The sequence below is a fragment of the Poecilia formosa genome, unplaced genomic scaffold, assembly GCF_000485575.1.
Source record: "Poecilia formosa unplaced genomic scaffold, Poecilia_formosa-5.1.2 Scaffold552, whole genome shotgun sequence".
Classification (NCBI taxonomy): domain Eukaryota; kingdom Metazoa; phylum Chordata; class Actinopteri; order Cyprinodontiformes; family Poeciliidae; genus Poecilia; species Poecilia formosa.
In genome coordinates, this window is record NW_006800491.1 from 194,552 (window position 1) to 213,100 (window position 18,549).

Below are 18,549 nucleotides of genomic sequence, written 5' to 3' on the forward strand. Positions count from 1 at the left end.
TTTAATTGAATATAACGATGAACTTGAATCAGAACAAATTAAACTTCTCAGAGGACGAACCTCTGCAATCCATCCTAACACACGCACCTTGCAGCGGCCTGCCCAACTATAAAGGCACCTGCCCCGCCCACCAATCAACGGTGCGCTCCTAGCTGCACCTGGTGCCCAGAGTGGGGGAGGGTGGAACACCATCCCACCACAATTCCAAAATGCATTATATATTATTATTATCTGGACCATCCAGCATCCATACACGTTGGAGCCAGAGTCTGACTCAGAATGAAGACGACAAACCTGCTGAACCACACATTCAAATTAATGTATCATTGGTGTTATTAGTGTATTTACACTCTCTCCATCCATAATAACTACCTAAAATATGGAGCATAGTTTAGGTATGTTAGATGCCTATTAAAATATTAATGCTACAACAATAGACACTCCTAGACACTCAAAGTACACAAAAATGTATTAAAGGGCTAAAAAAGTGGATTTTACATGTTATGTCACCTTTAAACCACATTCCTATGTAGAGAATATTGTTAATTAGGAATTTCCAGGCCATGCTAGGTTTATTGACAGCCAACACTGCAACTTTCATCATATTTGAAAATATGATGGGGGAAAAAATTAAATAAAGAGAAAAACATAAAAACAAATAACAAATTTTAGGATTTCAGAAAAAGAAAAATGTTAGTGAAACAGTGAGAGTATGAATAAAAAGAAGAAAAAGAGGGTTTTAAATTTCTTGCAAAGTGCTTTTAGACATTTTAAATTGTGAAAGAAATATGTCTTAATTTAATTGCCTCTAAATGCTTTCTGTACCTGTAACTTAAACCATATCCTTTTTCATGTTTCTTTTTGCTGTTGACAGAGAGCTGATCTGGCAGTGGCTCCCCTCGCCATCACATATGTGCGTGAGAAAGTTATTGACTTCTCCAAGCCCTTCATGACGCTGGGTATAAGTATACTGTTCCGCAAGCCCAACGGGACCAACCCTGGGGTCTTCTCCTTCCTCAACCCACTCTCACCTGATATCTGGATGTATATTCTGCTGGCTTACTTGGGTGTCAGTTGTGTGCTGTTTGTCATAGCCAGGTAACATGTCACTTTGAGTGGTTGTAGTTCCACACAGAGTCTACATGTCTAGTTTCCATCAATGATGCATTCCATCTGACTTTGAACATTTTTAATGATAGTCCTCCGTGACAGTGGTGAAATTAATCAAAGTTTAGGCTCAATAAACTTTAGGCTCAATATGATCACTCTTACATGTTTTCAATGTCAAACTGTGATGAGCCACTAAGATGGTCTCCATGTTCCACTCACATACATGTTTTACAGATGAAATGTCTTCTTCCAGATCACTGTAGGTTTTGGGATAACCAATAAATAGAGGTGCCAACAATATTCAGGTAGCCACAGGTGCTGGGGTCCTGAGCAGAGATACTGCAGAACTCTCAACAATCTCAGGGTTTTATGTATGGAGTGAAAATAGTCTCAACATATCTGTGCGTGTGTAAAAGGATTTGTGCGTCCGTAAAAAGATTTTTGCGTGTGTAATACTGGATTTGTAAACCTTAAAAATAAAATAAACCTTCTCCTACACCTATACATGTTGAAAAAGTACACATAAGTCACCTGGTACCAGTGACGTGCGGTCAGGTCACCTAATCATGGAAAAATAATATATAATAATAAAACCATTTATATTGCTATTTTCACCTTGTGGTTTGAACTATAAAGTATCTATTTTTTACTTTGCTTAACCGATTCTTATTATTTTCGCATTTTCCCATTCAAATGCTCAGAAGCGAAGCCGGTGAGGCAGCAGTGAGCTGAGCCTCACCTGGGATTGATCAACCTCTCGCAAACTGCACTGGCTGCAATTCTATGGAAGCATGTTCGTCCTGTCTGTACGCCGGCAATAAAATGGCTAGAAAACATTTAATATATGGACTGATTTTCCATAATTTCGCGTATGTATATAATGTACAGTGGGGGTTTTTTTGTCACCAACTGTGTTTTTATCGTGTTTTGTGTGCGGAGGACTGCAGAGTAAGACACAGTGAGCAAGCCATGGAGCTAGCCATACAGTAAATAAGTAAAGTGCAGCGATATATTTGTTTTTTCCTCTCTTCCGACGTCAATATTAAAGACTACATTTCTACAATTAAACAGTTTTCTAAAGTAGATTTTCAATTGAAGCAGGAGATAATAACTAAAGGAAGACCAACACCGGAGCTGAAAGTTTTGCTTCGAGACAGTTTGATGATTCTCAAACGGAGTAGAAAAGACATGCCGGTGATAGACTTGGCTTTGGATGAACGGATATTTTTGTACAGAATTAGCGGTGCATGGATTTCATTGATACGTAAAGGTAAGACAGCAATAAGATGTTTTTGTTTATGAAATGTGTGTTTTGTGGGCAGTTTGTATGTCTAAATAATTCAGTTAAGTAGAAGCGGTAGCTAATCTACCANATAACTAAAGGAAGACCAACACCGAACTGAAAGTTTTGCTTCGAGACAGTTTGATGATTCTCAAACGGAGTAGAAAAGACATGCCGAGGATAGACTTGGCTTTGGATGAATGGATATTTTTGTGCAGAATTAGCAGTGCATGGATTTCATTGATACGTAAAGGTAAGACAGCAATAAGATGTTTTTTTATGTGCGTTTTGTGGGCAGTTTGTATGTCTAAATAATTCAGTTAAGTAGAAGCGGTAGCTAATCTACCACAGCAATTATTTATTAATTAAACATTAAGCCTAAAACATACTACAACAACAGACTAAATGTTCTGTTCTGTGTGCAAAATAAATTCTTGAATGTTTTTTGGTGTTAAATCCTAAAACATGAAGTGGCATTGTTGTCAGTTGCTATGGCAGCGAGTCTGCGTAGCTTGACGAATACAGATCACTTTGCTGTGGATCATAGCACGAAATCAATACCTACATTTCTAAGTTTCACTGAGTTAACGCGGCTATGGATGACATGTAAAAGGTTAGTCTTTTTGCCCTCCAGTGTTGTATGCCTGCGTGAAATTTCCGTACATCCAATACATGCATGGTGTCTAAGTCATAAGTCAGTGCCTCACCAGCAGTGAACCTCACCGCACGTCACTGCCTGGTACACACAAAACTCCATTTACACACAGATCCGGAAATGAGTGCGTAAGTATTTTTGAGACTCATTTCACGCTTCCGGGAAGCTCCCAGATTTGTGTGTAGATGGTGCGTTTACATGCTAGTAAAAGCTGGGTCATCTGAGTTTTGCTCTGAGTCTAGTGTTTTTATCGTCTGACGTTTCTCACTGTGCTTGTACCGAAGTGGCAAATATGTTAGTTCGGTGGAAAACGGAATATCTCAGCACTTCCTTATAATATCCTAAAATTATGTACTGTACAGACATATTGTGCATTTTTGAGCGGTACAGGAGACTAAGTGGTCTGAAAAACGACCACTGGGTGGCGGAATGGTTCGCTGGCCGGAAAAATAGCCAGGCAAACCCAGAAGCAAGACGGAGCGTCCCGGTGGTCTGTCCCATAGACATCAATACGTAGATGCCTCATGGAGCGCTGAGTTGTACTTAACACCGTCCGCCATCTTCTATGTGGCAGCAGAGGATCGGAGCTCCTTAAGTCCTGTCCTGTGAGGACTTGTTTCAACCGTTTTACAAAACAAACTGGATTCATTGGCAATACATTTTACAGGTAAGGATGAAAGATCAGAATTACTTTACTTTGCAGCCAGAAATTCGCTTCTAAACAACCGAGAAATATGTAGCTAAATTGGGCCGAAGTAACCGCTGATTGTTAGCGTAGCAGCTAACGTTTTCATACTGTTTTCTAATGAGAGCTGATGTAAAGCCGCTGTTAGAGGAGAAGTGCATTGAAGATCAGGGGATTTTGTGAGGAAAGATCAGTCAGGATCAGAGCTGGAGCTGCTGTTCTTCTGTTTCCAGCTCAGCTTCACCATGTCGGTATTTAGCTATAAAGATGCTACGAGTCAGAGCCCAACATGCTGAAAATGTCTTTTTATGAATGTGAAGGAAACGTATGTTTTTTTTCTATTACATTTTGGATAATTTCTCTTTTATCCTTGGCTTTAGCCTGTGAACCAGGACGTCTCAGAAGTCATTGAGTTCTCCCAGTGTGACCAGCAGACTGAAGCCTGTGGCCAGTGTTCCCAGTATAATAAATGTTTTATTCTTTCACTTTTGTGTATTTTTTAAATTCTCAATCTGAAGTATTATTGTATTAATGTAGCTTATATAATGAAATAAAAATAATTTACTCTGTTAGAATTATTTTCACTCTTTGCTGTCAATAGCAGAGTTGATGTACTGTAATAAATATTTTTCTCAGGAAAAAAGTAAGAAAAATGTGTAGTTTATTGTTTGATAATGACTGATTTATAAATAAAAAGTCATTTCTCAATAATGTATAAAAAATAAATACAAGAAAATAATTTGTTGTCTTGAAACATTAAATGTACATTAAATTATGGAATTATGTAAATATGTTATTTAATTAAACACTGTAAGTGTCTGTTCATCAATGTTAATATAAAAATTATCAGAATAATTTATATCAAATAAAAACATTGTGCTCTTTATTCAGAAAACAATTAAATAATCACATCAAAAGTTAGAAACTCTGTCTTTAGTTATTTCTTTGTTTACCAAATATATTAATGTGTGTGAGAAAATGAGTCAATTACAGGTATTAATTTAAAATACTTTGCAGAACGGCAATTTGTGAAGTTCGGTCCATTTACTTGTATTAGCTTATTGGCACATATTCCAAATTCAATATGGCGGACGCTGTTACGTATCGCAGCAACGGGCCGACCTGCTCCATGAGGCGTCTATGTATTTATGTCGGTGGTCTGTCCTCTGAAGTAAGTAGGAGCTAAACCTGCAGGCTTTGCCCTCCGATTATAATGAGACATGGAGTAATTATAAATGATTTCAGCTTACGTTTTGTATGTCTGGTATCTTGATACTCTGCCCTCCTCATGTTTCTGTTAGCGGGAGCTAAAGTTTATGTCAGCTATGCTACTTTAGCTCTTCGCATCTCCGTGGATTTTTAGTGTCACACTGAGCACAGTTTGATAGTCTGTCTTCAGTCTTAACTTTAACCCAGGTTGATCTAGTTTTAACACTGAAACCGTATTTTGTTGCTTCAGCAGTAATGAAGGTAGATCTGAACCTGCAGGAACATCATCTGCAGCTAGACTTTATTCACCAGAACAAAATGAAAGGTACGTCATTTATGTTGACTTCTCAACATACTTAAGGATTTAGTCTAATGTTCACACATAGGCCTTTCAGAATAATCAATAAATCAATTAATCAGATGATAAATTAAAACAAACTCAATTATTTCCATTGGCATGATTTATTGTTTCTCTTTTTTTCTCTCTTTCTACAAAAAACTGGAACTTGAAAAGCAATTTTGTTTAAAAAGACTTCAGAATTCATTAGTTTTATTTATTTGAAGCTATTTTCACTCCATATTTATGTGTCTGGGAGAGTTGGACATAGCTTGTGTGCTCATATAGTGTGTGTGCATAAGTGTGTGAAATGAGTCAAGCGTGATGTAATGGTGGCAGTCCCTCTCCCACCTTTCCTCCACTGTCCCTGGTGTCTTAGACTTCATGTTGTCTTTTCTATTCTCTTGTTTTCTTCACCTTCCTTCAAATACAGTATGACTCTGACTCAGGAGTATTTTTGTCACCAGACTTATTAGTTGGCATTTTAGCTCTAAGGTTCGGCATGATAAATATGTTAACACTGCCTGTTACCTGTACTTGAGGAAATTGCTATTTTTAGCTAACAAGGGAGAGGAATGTATACCAATTGCTAAAATTAGACTTTTTGAATAATATTTTAAGTCTTGATTTCAAAATTGTAAATCAGGTAGGCTCAAAAAAACTTCTTGGTGAACTGGGTAAAATCATTCATTCATACTGAGATATAAACAGGAAGATCCTCTAGTAGTTGGCCAAATATCATTTGCTAATAAACAACACCCTTTTTGTAGCCATCAAGTTTTTTGACAGTAAAGGCCTGGTCTTCTTTGTACTATAGATTTAAAAATACATGAAAGTATATGCTGTGTGTGGATTATAGAAGGTATTCTGTATACCGTACAAGTTCACTCATGCTCAAGTTGACTGAATGTAAACTCCAGATCTCTGAATCAGTTCATTTTTTAAATTCTTTGATTTGAAAATCCTGGAATCAAAAGAGGAATGTTGTTTCCTACTGGCTTAGATTGTGGTGAAGACTTTATAGTCGGTTCTTCTTTTGTAGAGAGTTTTATATGTAATCTTCTTCTGTAGCCCCTAATCATAAAATCAAGCAGGTGTATTCAGTTGTTCAGAAAATAATTTCAACTGTGCTTTATATTAAAAGACAGTGGGAAAAATAAGCACATTTGAATCACTAAAGACTCAATGAGTTCTGATTTGACATTGTCAGGCGCATAGTGTTCTCCATGATTCTCTTTGTTTTTGAGTGAGTCATTCAAACTGTTTTTGTGGAGGTGTAGCTAAAATCAAGACTATATTTTTTAAAAAGAATATAATACATCTTGGGTGCTTGTTGTATGTTTTTGTAGCATTCTGCAAGTCTTTTTCTAAAAGGACTTGCAGGGTTGGGAAATTGCCTCTACTTTGGCAGTTTGAATCTTGGTGAAGAGTAGAAGAGAAAAGAAAGTCCTGTTAACCCTAAAACTGTTGGGCCACAGGGCTTTCTTGCAGCATGAAGCCAACAGTTCTACTGTTAACACACACACACATATTTTTGATGTTACTGGCATTATGATCATGCAAGAGAATGTAAAGCAGCAACTGTCACCTAAGTTGGCTCAGAATATGCACCCATCTGTAATTATTATCACCATTAGAGTATTTGGGTAAGTGTATTATTTTCCCCTTCAGCTTACCTTCTATTCTCCTGTGTACACAAATGCATGCTGGGCAATAGTTGCATGTCTTTGCATTATGGGTAGCACAAATCCACAAAATGTCCAGATGGGAGAAGTCTTTGTGAACAGAGACAAGTGATTCTACTTCCCTCCATGATGAAATTTAAGATCTCTGGATTTTTGTAAATTTATTTAACTTTATAAAACTATATATGCTTATTTGGATTCTCCTGGTTAGATGTTGGTTTTTATCCAGCATTAGATGAACTGGACTATATTTACCTTAACATTTTTACAGATAATATTTTTATTTTAGATTAATTAAATAAGGTTTAGGCCATGTTGTCCACACAATTGATAGGTATTTAATTGTGAGCTTTTTCTACAAAGCAATGTTCCTTTCAAACCCAAACATTGTGATCTTATGTTCTGTTGTTTCACGATTTCATGGTGGAGAGCTCCAATTCCTTTCTTCCAGCTCTCCAAGAGCTGCAAGAAAGGAATTGGAGTTATTCATTAAATAACTTATTTAATGAATCAGTTATTCCAACATAATTTTTAGAACCAAACCATAATGACTGGTTTAAAGCTCACAAGCAAAAGTAGATTTTCTTTTATTCACTACATGTTTCTGTACACATTACACGTTATCTATGTGGTTTGTCTTTGTGCTGTGCTGGGTGAGTGTTTTGTTTATGTCAGTGTGACCACTACCAAGCTAAAGGCAGTAGTCAGTAGTGTAGGAGTTAAATCATCCCCTTTTCTTTTATTTGTGGGCTTCTTCCACATTGATGCACAGCTGAATGATTACTCACCACATGGTCTATTTCTCATCATTGATATCAGGGTTAGTGGGGAATATTGTTTCTATTGCTGTTTTCTGTTGCTGATGTGGTGGAAGTGGACATCAAAGCTCTGCTGACGTCTGTTCATTGTATAGTTATTAGGTTTAGGGAATCAGATATTCTGAATCTTTACCTGCAGAGAATTTTAAGAAAACAACAATAGAGATCAGGGAGTTATTTGTTACACAATTAGTGAGTAGTGTGCACCCTTACTACATTGTTAAAACTTTGTTGTAATAAAATCTGATTATTATGTGCCTTTCAGGGCTTGAGAATGTGCTTCAACTCTGATCCTTTTTCATAGGCATCAAATGAATTAAAAAAGACATTCATATACGTTGTACACATATAATGGCTCAGCCTTTTAACAGACCTCTCTGAATCTCTCACTATCCAAATTTTTCACAATATTATTTAGATTTTGAAATATATAGTCATTTAAATCCACCCATCCATCATTGTCTATACTTGCTCATCCTTACAGGGTGTTTGGTGTTTGGTGCTCATTGTAGAGTGGTCAGTTCATTAAAGGGCAACACAGAGACATACAGAACAAGCAGCCAAACACAGACATCCGCTCATACCTAAGATCAATTTGAAGTGGACAATAAACCTATCATGCTGTATAACATTTACTTATCATTATGTGTCTAACACACTAGGCTATATGTCTTAGGCCTAGTTCATACATAGTCAGGTGTTTTTAAAACGATGTAGCAGAAATATTCATTTCTATAAAATAATCTTGTCCACACCTGATCAGTTTAAGAAAAGTGTTAATCTACACAAACCCGTTGAATTACACCACGTAGCGTTGCTTTAAACATGCCAAACCCATAGGGAGCAGTGTAGAGCAAAGATAAAAACTATATTAGCAAAGCATAATCCTCCAAAACAACCACAACTTCCTGTTAGGAATTAAACATGCCACCAGGACATTACTTTGTGTGTGGACAGACAAAGAGGTTGAGCTACTTTTAAATACCGTGTTAAAATATAAAGTTTATAAAACACAAGACAGTATCAATTGAGAATCATGTAATAGAAAGTATGTGGACACATGTGGACATTAAACTGCATTGTGCCTCCACATTGGGAGAGATAGCTGGTATAAAACAGCTGACCTCCAAACTCTTTCTCCTTTGTAAACTCAAAAAAATTGCAAAGGAGAAAGAGTTTATAAAAAAACAATTAAATGCAACAAAGTAAAATTAGCACCTCTCTGATAGCAGGCATCTTTCTTCCACTACATGGTCAAACAATAACAATGGTCACATATGACATTATTTGTTCCAGACTGTAATGCACTGACCTCTAAATCTCCAGTTTAGAGGTCATTTGTCTTTTAATTTGTCTACACGCAAATGAAAATATTAGTATTCGCAAATCTTCACTTGAGCCAGAGGTTTTATCAACCTTTTTTAGTGCTATTAAACAGAAGTTACATGTGGATTAAAGGCCAAATTGCATAAAAATCTATTCAGTTTATCAGATATCTGGCTATGTGTGGATAACAAAGACCTAACAACTCGCTCTACCTTTTTCCAACTCAAGACCATGGCCTGAAATTTGGAGGCACTAATCCTCATCCCTGCGCCTTCATACTCGGCTGTGAAAGCTGTAGATCACAACCTGATAAAGCCAATAGGACCACATCATCTGCAGAAAGCAGAAACGCAACCCCAAGGTCAACAAAATGGATCCCCTTCAACACCTAGGCTGCGCCTGGAAATTCTGTCCAGAAACTTTATGAACAACATCTGTGACAAAGGACAGCCTCGGTAGAGTCCAACTCTTACTGGAATTGAGTCTGACAGTAAGTCAGGCATGACACTGGTCATACAGGGACCTAACAGTCTGCAACTCAGACCCTTTGATTATCTCCTGCAGAGTACCCCCACAGGGTTCCCTAAGGGACACAGTCAAATGCCTTCTCTAAGTCTACAAAGCACATGTAGACTAGTTGGGCGAACTCCCACACACCTTCCAGGACCCTGCTGAGAGTGTAAAGCTGGTCCAACTGGACCGTCAACTGCACTGACAGGCTGCTGGTAGCAGCCTGTCAGTGCTGCTGGTAGCCTGTGATGCATGAATGGATTTATAAAGCTATTAAGAAATCATCCTAAGGTATTCTGGCACACATCTGCTCCTCGACTCCCCTTTGTCTTTACAGCAAATAGACACCAAGAGTGATTACAAGGCTTCTATGGCCATCAGCTTTAATTTAGTTCCCTGGAAAGGTTTCTCCTCATTGAATGGGAGGGAATCTGTGGGATCAAATGGATGAAGGTGACTGAGAATGTGACACAGCGGTTTCCACGACTGGGACGGAAACTACACTGCTCTTCCTAAATCCGAGGTTCGACTATCCGACGGACCCTCCTCTCCAGAACCCTTTAATAAGCCTTACCAGGGACTAAAACTAGATCTCCTAGTTGTAGTTTTAAAGTGTGAAATTCTACCACATTCTGCGGAAGAATTTATAACACTTGAAGTTCAGGTGTCAATATATAAAATCCATCATCCTCTGACAGAAGCATTGTAAGTGTTGATTCATTGCTCTGACATTGGCGTTATCAAGAGTGTCATCGAAGGATTTTCACTAGGCCCACATAGAAAGATAAAACACTCACAATGATTCTGAACTGCAGGTGAATTGTCTCGTTTTGTCTCTTCTTATCTATGTATTGACCTTGCTCAATGTCCCCCCAACGCCATCCCGCTCCTCAGAACTGATGACATGAGATAGTGTAAGGGCAGGGTAATTGGATCAAACTGACAGAAAATAGGCCAAGCAGTGCTTCCATGAGAAACAGGTTAAACTTACTGGTCTCCTGTAGGCGGCATTGGTTTAGCATCTGCTGACCTAATCACCAGAAGCAGAACTTCAGTCATGCATGTAATCAAGCATATCACCTCTATACTTGCTGAATAGTGTTTGGCTCCTTGTGTTGCTTCCAGAGAAGATCCATGTACCACTGTAAGGTTGCAGTTTTCCTGAACTCAATCTGGCATGGCAAATTGACAAGCAAGCAAATCTGAGGAAATTTGAAAGAGCAGACAGATTCATTTAAGGCCAATCATTCTTTTAAAGCTCAAATCAAGAGGGCATTCAAAGGTCCTTGGAGCTACACCACACAATATCCTCTAAGTGAAGCAGAGGTCAAAAGGGACACCTCCTCTAACTACATTATAATGTCATTGCCCATTTGTCAATGACAGGATACAGACAAGTTTCTGCCATTTGATCAACACAGTCATATATCTTCATGTAGAGCCTTGAATAAAAAATTTAATCACAGTACTATGTAAAAAAAAAAATAAAAAAAAAACTTTGATCTTCCTTAGCCTCCATGCAAATAAAAAAAGGTCATTCACTTAAGGGTTTAACTTTTCATTTGCATTAGAATAACATGGCCCACACTGAGTCTACATAATGCATGGCAATTTGATTGGATAAACCTTAGAGTTTGTTAAGCAGCTTGAATTAAGACGGGTCTCTCTCACCCTCACCTCCCTCTAAAGTAGTACAACTCAAATCAGGTCAGGTTGTTTAATTGTAGACCAATCAACCTTTACTAATGTAATGTCGCTTTTATTTAACATGAATAAATGAGAAATCTCTCTGCTTGAGAAGTGGGCTGAGTGAGAGGCAGCACCAGAGCCAGTGTGGGCACGATGGGAATGAACCGTTTCATCTGCTGAATATTAATGTTCCTCCAAGATTATAGGGATTATTAGTTCTTTTCTCAGCTGACAATGGGGTTATTTTCAGAAGCCATCGATTAAATTGCTGAGGGAATTGCCTTTGATATGAGCATGCCCACATGAGGAGCTACTTTTAGAATCTGAATAGTTCTAATTCGAAGCCACTCCTCAATCACTTTTGTTATTTGTATTGAAAACACCTGAGAGATTCAGATGAGGATGCAGTTTTTGGAGGCTCTTTGTAGAAGTCCAACATCTTCTGTTCCCTTTAGGCCATTAAAAAGGGTGACAAAGATTAGGAACATTAAAATCAGTATAATGCAGTCCTTTGCCATAGCTCTGTTGTTTATACAGTAGAACCACCTTAATCAGCAATGACTTAAGTCAATCATCTTTATATGTACATGTATATTTCTCACATTCCTGTCATTAAATTTTGGACTACTGTCCTTCAGACTGCTGAATCGGTTCAATAAGGTTGACAAACGGTTTTCATTATAATGAAAATGACAACATTTTCATTGTAATGGAAGATAACTGGGTCATTACAATTTCCTGTTTTTTTTCTTTTTCAGCTCCTCTGTTGCAGGTTTTGGGATCATTGTCCTGTTGAATCACCAAACTCCAGGCTTCAGCTGTTTGACAGATGGCTTCAGTTTTTACCTTTGTGTTATTTGCCTCTCAAAGGGAAATAGGATTGACTTTTTTAGCTGAAAACCATACAAACAGACCCCAAATCTTAAAGCTTTGAATACCATGTTTGAGATTTGGTATTATGTATTAGGAGTTTGGCTTTCACCAAACACAACATGGTATTGTCTGTTATGAAAAATGTATCAATTTTATTCATTTCCATTCAGCAGAAGTCTAATGTTTTCTTGTCTGATTTTGGCACAACACAGCATAAGATTAAGTCTTTTGCCATATTTTGAGATTTTATTTTACCACCAGATTCAAACAGTGAATCTGGTGGTAAAAAATAGATGTCAACATAGCACATGCCCAAACCTGAAACTCCTTCTATACTACAAGTGTGAATGTTAATCAGATTATAGTCAATTTAATAAACTCTGTATTTTTTTTTATTTTTTATTTTTTGCTGTATTTACATAAAAGCATAGAAGTGTATTTTTAACTAGCTAACCAATATTTTGTCTTTATTTTTCCCTAGATGGAATGGCTATACCTACTCTCTTTTACCATACAGTACATGTCCAGTTGTTGGTGCAGCTACACTGAACATTGTTTGTGTGCTCTCTGTTAATCATCACAGGTTTAGTCCCTACGAGTGGTATAACCCCCATCCCTGCAACCCTGACTCTGATGTAGTGGAAAACAATTTCACGCTGCTTAATAGTTTCTGGTTCGGAGTTGGAGCTCTCATGCAGCAAGGTAGACGCCTCTGCCTGCTCCTCCTTTTCTAGAACATGTCCCACTTTTTTGCTGGGGGTCAAGCATTCTCTGAAACAGGCCCATGATCATGCATGGGGGCCTCTGTGCATGTAGTTAGATGCTCTATAGGTTGTCCAGCAAAACGGATTAAGTGGAATGAAAGTAATGCAAACAATAAATTGGTATGGTGCTGCTGCATGTTTCCCAACTGCATTTGACTTTGACTTAGAATTACCTCTTTCCTTTCACTTCCCTATCTATCCTAAGCCACACAGTCAGGTAAGTGCACATACACAAAGTATTATACAGAGTGTGTACAGAGTATTGGAGTGGGATCAAATGGATGAAGGTGACTGAGAATGTGACACAGCTTTCTAAACAAAGATATGAACAAATATCGCCTCAACTATTTGCTATCTTAAAACAGAACGGTTTACGATGTACTGGGCAAGTAATCATACAAATTACAGGGCATGAATCTTTGTCAAATGTGGCATTCTTTCAAATTGTATTTGATTCAAAGTAGTTTCAATATATTAAGAATCAGCAGCAAATCTGAGAGTTCAGTAAAGGAAGTTACTAATCTGACAGGTTATAATAATCAGACCTGTAACAATACTGTAATAATGATTTTAAATGTGTTCTGTAAATGTTTAGGTAAGCGTTTCTTACTTCTTGTATGAGGCACTTGAAAAGAATTATATTGCTTGAGTATAATAATAATAATAATAATAATAATAATAATAATAATAATTTTTCACTCATTTTTTTACTACTGCTTTTCAGGCTACTGAAACAGCTACACATAATTCTGGCTTAATTAAAGGATTTTTTTGTTTGTTTTATTATAGCTAGGCAAGGTATCTTACTTAGATATCAAAAACCAGTTGCTCATTTGTCAAAATGAGCAACTGGCTCGTTGGACTTCTGCTGTCCAAGGAGCCAGTTTTACCCTCAGTCATGCAAAATAAGTCGTTTAGAGCTGCAAATGTTATATCTCTTGGGGGGAAATAAATACAACAATGCTAATAATTTCTGATAACTATCTACTCTAGGAAAAATGTCATTTTTAAAGAACCATCATTTTAATTTTGTGCTATTTTAATTTTTCTTTTTGATTACATTAAAATAAGAAAAAGTAACACTTTTGCAAAAAGACGGATACATTTTCTACAATGGGAGGGTGATATTTGTGGAAAATATGTAAAAATAAATAAATGCAGAGTTACCAACCTAATGACAAGAAAAATACATATAAAAGTATTTTTAATGTAATTTTGATCAATTTCATTCAATGCAATTGCTCCATGAAAAAAATGTTAAAACTACTAAAATGTGCATTTTCTGTTAAACCTATATTTAAAAACAGAAATTGGTTATTTGTCATTTTTAGTCAAAGTTATTAAGAGCCATTATGAAAAGTCCAAAGAACCACTTGTGGCCCTGGGTCTAGGGCCCAGGCTCCTAGGTGAAGATTTGCAAACATTTATAGAGGTTATTAAAATCATCACATGATTCCTAACTAAAATCACTGTGAACATGTTCCACGAGTGTATTAGTGATGCAATATTGTGCAACCGCTCTCCATCAACAGTAAAGGAATAATTAAAGTTAGAATTACAATAATGTTCTGCATTAATCCAATTCTGCAATAGTGATGTGGATATATGTTTTAGCTGTGGCGTTACATCCATACTAATGCCACAGCATTTCTATTTTATTCACAGTAGTGATTAAATTAAATGAAAACTTTGACCTAATTGGTTAAGAAGCTATGTTTGAGAAGCAGAAGGTTGTGGAAATAGGCTGGACAAGCATTAATTGATCTACAATGTAGAGAGGCTCCCCTGTGTGGTGGCTTGCTATTCCCCCAGAAATCTGTGGGACGTGCTGTTTGGTCTTGACGTTACCTTGGGTACATGACAGTCAGCCCCAACCAGGTACTGTTTGGACCCGACCTCTCCAAACTGGCTGTGGTTCATTTTCTGCTGAGGTTTCTGAGGATAAGGAACCAAAGGATGGTAACATGTTCCAGTTTGAACTGTCTACTAGCTGTGCTTGCAACGGAACATGCTAAGAAAATGTCAAGTTCTAGTCCAATCCTGTTTGTTACTTTGATCTTTTCTTTTTATTTGGGTAAAAACAGGGGCACAGTGGGTCGTTGATGGTGATGTTGGGTAACTTTAATTGTAGTAACACTTTATTTCAAACCAGATAAAGACATGCATTCATTCCACTTAACTATTACACTCTAATGAGAATGAATGCTTGGGGCAACTTAATTTTTTGCCATGGGGCCCAAGATTCCTGGTGGTGCCCCTGCATAAAGTTTCACTAACCTAAATCAATTTCAAATTATTCATATTAATTTCAAAAATACTTTATTCCAAAATAAATTAAATGCATATCACATAACTCATATAATCAACATATCTTCAAAGACTTGTTGTGATGTTGTGGGCAGGAAGGTTCTCTGAAAGCAGCCTTGCAACAAATCTGAAGAGACCCCTGACCGAAGACTTCAGCATGTCATGACAATGTAATGACTGTCATGACATGCTAAAAGCTTAATTTCTAGGCAGCAGAGACAAGATTTCACAGTAGCATCTCCTGGATGATATTATCAGTTGTTGGCAAGCACTGCTAATCCACCTCATTTGCTTTTGATGCTCCTCTTTAAATCTCTGTCTGGCTGTGTTGTGAGAGAGCCGGACAGAAAGACTTTGGATTACAATCAACAGATGTTTTAACATTTTCCTTTTCTTTCTGCTCTTCGGCCCTGCTCTGGATCCATCAAGCTTCATTTTCACCTACTTTGGGATTTGGGGACAAAGTTACTCTTTGGGATGAGCTGTGAGATGTTATAAAGGCTGTAGAGACAACAAAAGACTGCCTCATTACAGATGCCATTACTTTTGTGGAAAGTCAAGACAAAATCTATACAATACAATTCAAAAATATTTTAATGATCCCAAAGGGAAATTAAATAAAGTTTTCTGTATACAGTTGAGTAGAAACACAAAAAAGATTAGTTTACTAACGAGACCTCACAAAAGCCTTCAGAACTTTGTAGAATTTCTGAGAACAGAGTGTGTTATGGCCTGCATTTCCTGCTCTGTTCCACTGTGCAGCAGCTGCACTTAGTTTATCATCTCTTCCCTCCTCTACTAGTCAGTTCACTCTAGGGACTGTGAGAGAAAAGTTTGATGAGAAGTAGAAATGCAAATAGAGACTCACCAAAGGAGCATAGCACAGAGTTCTTAACCTTGTATTATTTGCTCTCTTTATCAGCTTTCTGTCTTAGTGAATGGGAAAAATCCCTTGTTTCACCTTCTCAACAGTTATAAACCAGTTATAAACACAGTTCAACTTGACCTCAGAAAGAGCCATTCGGCCTTTAAACACTTACTGGTTAACATGGTTACCCACATTTATCTTGCTGTTTTAACATTAGTTGGTGTGTTGTCAGTGTACTACAACATTTTTTCACAGAGTGATAAAATAAGTTATTCTGCCAAACTGACATTAGTGAATGATATACATCTTAATGACCCATAAGCACTAAATACAGGTGAGTCAATAAATAACGAGAACATTTTTTCAAACATCGGACATTACTTGCAAGCAATATTGAAGCAATTTCTTTAGGATAAGATCATTGGCTATTGATATGTCAAGTCCCTCTAAATAAGACAAATATATACATAGTGAGCAGTAAAGTTGAATAGGGTTTTCCTAAAATGTAAGGTTCAATGACACTGTGCTAAAATTAAAACTTCTGACATCAGATGGTGCAAAGCTGCGTGTGGGAGTTGCACCAATGAGTATCTAACTCACTGGTTGAAGAAAGATGATCTGTATTAGCTGCAAGTTGTAAATTATTTTTAACCAAATTGTAAATAGTTTAAATAGTTAGAATAAAGTATTCTTGCCTGCCTTCTGAAGATGACATGTGCAGTAGTGTGGCTGCTGACGCAACGTGATGTTGACTGATAATCCCTCTATAGGTTCACCTTATTTCAATAGCCTCAAACACTCACACTCTCTCACTCACCCTCATACAATATATATCTTCCTAAGGACGTTACATTGAATCCCATTTTGTACCATAGGCCTTGTCCTACATTTAACAGTTTTCAGTACCTAAACACAAGTCACACTTTAGCCCTAAACCTAATCCCTAACTCAACAGCACTTTTTCTTATGTGGCCTGGGCTTTGGTCCTCATTAGTATGTGTTGGGGAAAATGGGCCTTACAAAGTGAGAAATGTTAAAACACACACACATTCTCTCTACCCATTCAGATATGTTTCTTTATGCAGTAAATATATTTTCCTCAAAGCTTGTACACAAACACCAACTAAACCCACCTGTTAAGAAAACATTGAAAATAATAAATTATGCATGAGGCTATATGGTGTAATGCTTTACAGCCTCTTCAAACTATTACAATTTTTTTGTAAATTGTAATAGTTGTAAATTGTAATACCATTTTTTTTGTTTCAGGGTGTCAAAGTCTATAAAGATATTTTTTGAAAAGATACATGTCTCTAGTTAATATTTTGGTATGATAGCCCTTCCAAAATGGCAGCTGAGTCATAGTTATCATCTCATGAAGTAAACAACCCCTTTGGAAAAATTCTGTTTTTTTGAGACTGGTGTATGTCTGGTTTAGGCTCATGGTATGAGCATTTGTCAAAAGCCTATAATACAGTGTTTGGTATCATCTTAAAGGGGACACTCTTGGCTTTCATTTAAAACAGGTTTCAAGTTTGTTTCTCTGATCAACACAGAGGTCATTATAGGTTGTTAAACCAAATATAATACACATTTTTCCCACACCTTTTGACCAAACTAGATACATTTCTTTCATCCCAGTGGTATCCAGGGACCTCAGGGACACAAGAGTTAACAACTAAAATACTCAACAGGCTCTAGGAGTCTGCCTTTCTATATAGGGTCTGCCTATCTATATAGGGTCTGCCTATCTATATAGCCAGCAAGCTGGTAGAAATTTATGTCCTCATATCTAATAGTCTAATAGCTTATTATCTTGCTATAAATGTGTCCATCTATTAGACTGTATGTGAGGACCCCAAGCACCACTGGCATGCAAGCTACCTGACTGTTCCTGATGTGCCAACAGGCTGAAGAACTCAGAAATGTGCAAGCTCTAATGTTGCACCAAGACTGCTTTGCTAATAAGACTGCATGCTGGTAAGGTAGTTTAGCCAATGAATTTAGATGTGTATAACAAGGGACACATCTAAAGGTTGCAGGACTCTGGCCCTTGAGGAATGGAGTTTGACACCACTGCCTTAGTCTGTTGAGTAGTGCAGTAGTAAACTTCCTCTCAGGTACAGCTGGGTTAAAAGAAATGTGGTAGTAAATGAATAGCAGACAAACAAAGGCTGTTCAATGCTGCTGGTCACCTGAAAAGCTTAATGGTTACATCTTACTGATTTAATTTTTTAATGAACTAATTTGTGGGCTGGATTGAAATCAACATCCTCAGCAAGCATAATGTAGATATAGCAAGTCAATGTAATCGGTAATATAATGGTACCATCGGTACCATTATATTACATTTCTATTGGCAGAAATGTAATTTAATAATCTGAATTATGCTGTCAATAGTAGCCTAAGCATCTGAAAATATATATATTTT

The 18,549-nt window shown here is 37.1% G+C and overlaps 1 pseudogene; it reads left to right on the plus strand.

The window, feature by feature from the left end:
* LOC103129515 (glutamate receptor ionotropic, kainate 2-like) overlaps positions 1 to 18,549 on the plus strand; it is a 293,278-nt pseudogene that overhangs the window by 194,534 nt on the left and 80,195 nt on the right.